We start from the raw sequence: 3,848 nt of genomic DNA on the forward strand, positions 1-3,848 counted from the left end.
TGTAGAGCTTTTAACAATCAGAGACAGGCGGTTCTTGGGCAACTGGTTGGAGTGCTGAACGAGGTGGATGAGTGCTGAACGAGGTGGATGAGTGATAAAGGCAATGGACAGCTAATCCATTGTGCTCTGCACTCGTGGGTTCAGCATCGCACAACATTTATTCATTTCTTCCTTGGTTAAAAAATCTGTCATTTTAACCTGTACATAGATTACCTTCAGACGAGTCCCGTGACCCTTGTGGAGGTCGTAGAGCAAAACTGAGAAGGACATTGTGTTTGTGAGAGTCTCCCCTTTCCATGTAATGGTCAAACGATTTTGTAGGTCAAACCGGTCAGGAAGCTACAGCCATTTGTATGAGAAGACACATTTTCGGGATATGTCATGTTTTGACTAACATTGCTCTCGCTCTGCCGCATTTCACCAAAGATGCAGAGGTGTGACATCAGCGGTTATGGAGGTTTGAGAAGCATCCAGTGCAAAAAAAGTGACATTTCTAGTTTAAAACAGACAGATTCCAATGGGGATTTTTTATTTTATTCATGTACCGGTGCGTCAATCGGATCAAATGAATTGAGATCCAATTGATTTTGATGTCTACTTTTTCATTTTTTTAATCTACATTTAGCTCTTTCTTCATTTGTTTCTTGCTGTTACAGCTAATGAAGATTGAATCTGAAAGACTCAGCAGATGAATTACAGAGTATTTGAACTGAAACCTGATCAACTGCTTTTAAGATAGCTATGCTCACAAGTATACCACCAACTCTCACTTGATTCACTGTGGCCTGGCACCATCGACCTGTCAATCCAAATCCTCACCGTCATTGCTGGCAACTGCAAAAAATATCTTAGATAAAGTGGCTCGTTGGTCTAGGGGAATGATTCTCACTTCGGGTGCGAGAGGTCCCGGGTTCAAATCCCAGATGAGCCCATTTGTAGAGTTTTAACAATCAGAGATAGGCGGTTCTTGGGCAACTGGTTGGAGTGCTGAACGAGGTGGATGAGTGATAAAGGCAATGGACTGCTAATCCATTGTCCTCTGCACTCGTGGGTTCAGCATCGCACAACATTTATTCATTTCTTCCTAGGTTAAAATATCTGTCATTTTAACCGGTACATAGATTACCTTCAGACGAGTCCCGTGACCCTTGTGGAGGTCGTAGAGCAAAACTGAGAAGGACATTGTGTTTGTGAGAGTCTCCCCTTTCCATGTAATTGTCAAACGATTTTGTAGGTCAAACCGGTCAGAAAGCTACAGCCATTTGTATGAGAAGACTGATTTTCAGGATATGTAATGTTTTGACTAACATTGCTCTCGCTCTGCCGCATTTCACCAAACATGCAGAGGTGTGACATCAGCGGTTATGGAGGTTTGAGAAGCATCCAGTGCAAAATAAGTGACATTTCTAGTTTAAAACAGACAGATTCCAATGGGGATTTTTTATTTCATTCACGTACTGGTGCGTCAATCGGATCAAATGAATTGAGATCCAATTGATTTTGATGTCTACTTTTTCATTTTTTTAATCTACATTTAGCTCTTTCTTCATTTGTTTCTTGCTGTTACAGCTAATGAAGATTGAATCTGAAAGACTCAGCAGATGAATTACAGAGTATTTGAACTGAAACCTGGTCAACTGCTTTGAAGATAGCTATGCTCACAAGTATACCACCAACACTCAAGTGATTCACTGTGGCCTGGCACCATCGACCTGTCAATGCAAATCCTCACCGTCATTGCTGGCAACTGCAAACAAATGCCTTAGATAAAGTGGCTCGTTGGTCTAGGGGTATGATTCTCGCTTCGGGTGCGAGAGGTCTCGGGATGAGTGCTGAATGAGGTGGATGAGTGATAAAGGCAATGGACTGCTAATCCATTGTGCTCTGCACTCGTGGGTTCAACATCGCACAACATTTATTCATTTCTTCCTTGGTTAAAAAATCTGTCATTTTAACCGGTACATAGATTACCTTCAGACGAGTCCCGTGACCCTTGTGGAGGTCGTAGAGCAAAACTGAGAAGGACATTGTGTTTGTGAGAGTCTCCCCTTTCCATGTAATTGTCAAACGATTTTGTAGGTCAAACCGGTCAGAAAGCTACAGCCATTTGTATGAGAAGACTGATTTTCAGGATATGTAATGTTTTGACTAACATTGCTCTCGCTCTGCCGCATTTCACCAAACATGCAGAGGTGTGACATCAGCGGTTATGGAGGTTTGAGAAGCATCCAGTGCAAAATAAGTGACATTTCTAGTTTAAAACAGACAGATTCCAATGGGGATTTTTTATTTCATTCACGTACCGGTGCGTCAATCGGATCAAATTAAATCCAATTGATTTTGATGTCTACTTTTTCATTTTTTTAATCTACATTTAGCTCTTTCTTCATTTGTTTCTTGCTGTTACAGCTAATGAAGATTGAATCTGAAAGTCTCAGCAGATGAATTACAGAGTATTTGAACTGAAACCTGATCAACTGCTTTGAAGATAGCTATGCTCACAAGTATACCACCAACTCTCACGCGATTCACTGTGGCCTGGCACCATCGACCTGTCAATCCAAATCCTCACTGTCATTGCTGGCGACTGCAAAGAAATACCTTAGATAAAGTGGCTCGTTGGTCTAGGGGTATGATTCTCGCTTCAGGTGCGAGCGGTACAGGATTCAAATCCCGGATGAGCCCATTTGTAGAGCTTTTAACAATCAGAGACAGGCGGTTCTTGGGCAACTGGTTGGAGTGCTGAACGAGGTGGATGAGTGCTGAACGAGGTGGATGAGTGATAAAGGCAATGGACAGCTAATCCATTGTGCTCTGCACTCGTGGGTTCAGCATCGCACAACATTTATTCATTTCTTCCTTGGTTAAAAAATCTGTCATTTTAACCTGTACATAGATTACCTTCAGACGAGTCCCGTGACCCTTGTGGAGGTCGTAGAGCAAAACTGAGAAGGACATTGTGTTTGTGAGAGTCTCCCCTTTCCATGTAATGGTCAAACGATTTTGTAGGTCAAACCGGTCAGGAAGCTACAGCCATTTGTATGAGAAGACACATTTTCGGGATATGTCATGTTTTGACTAACATTGCTCTCGCTCTGCCGCATTTCACCAAAGATGCAGAGGTGTGACATCAGCGGTTATGGAGGTTTGAGAAGCATCCAGTGCAAAATAAGTGACATTTCTAGTTTAAAACAGACAGATTCCAATGGGGATTTTTTATTTTATTCACGTACTGGTGCGTCAATCGGATCAAATGAATTGAGATCCAATTGATTTTGATGTCTACTTTTTCATTTTTTTAATCTACATTTAGCTCTTTCTTCATTTGTTTCTTGCTGTTACAGCTAATGAAGATTGAATCTGAAAGACTCAGCAGATGAATTACAGAGTATTTGAACTGAAACCTGGTCAACTGCTTTGAAGATAGCTATGCTCACAAGTATACCACCAACACTCACTTGATTCACTGTGGCCTGGCACCATCGACCTGTCAATCCAAATCCTCACCGTCATTGCTGGCGACTGCAAAAAAACACCTTAGATAAAGTGGCTCGTTGGTCTAGGGGCATGATTCTCGCTTCGGGTGCGAGAGGTCCCGGGTTCAAATCCCGGATGACCCCATTTGTAGAGCTTTTAACAATCAGAGACAGGCGGTTCTTGGGCAACTGGTTGGAGTGCTGAACGAGGTGGATGAGTGATAAAGGCAATGGACTGCTAATCCATTGTGCTCTGCACTCGTGGGTTCAACATCGCACAACATTTATTCATTTCTTCCTTGGTTAAAAAATCTGTCATTTTAACCGGTACATAGATTACCTTCAGACGAGTCCCGTGACCCTTGTGGAGGT

General features: G+C 42.3%; 1 non-coding gene across 1 annotated transcript; it reads left to right on the top strand.

The window, feature by feature from the left end:
- The first annotated feature begins 3,548 nt into the window (after window positions 1-3,548).
- trnap-cgg lies at window positions 3,549-3,620 on the top strand. The gene has a single exon. It is a non-coding gene; the product is annotated as a tRNA-Pro (tRNA).
- The last annotated feature ends 228 nt before the right edge of the window (window positions 3,621-3,848 follow it).

Source organism: Oncorhynchus mykiss, chromosome 15, assembly GCF_013265735.2.
Source record: "Oncorhynchus mykiss isolate Arlee chromosome 15, USDA_OmykA_1.1, whole genome shotgun sequence".
Taxonomy (NCBI): Eukaryota; Metazoa; Chordata; class Actinopteri; order Salmoniformes; family Salmonidae; genus Oncorhynchus; species Oncorhynchus mykiss.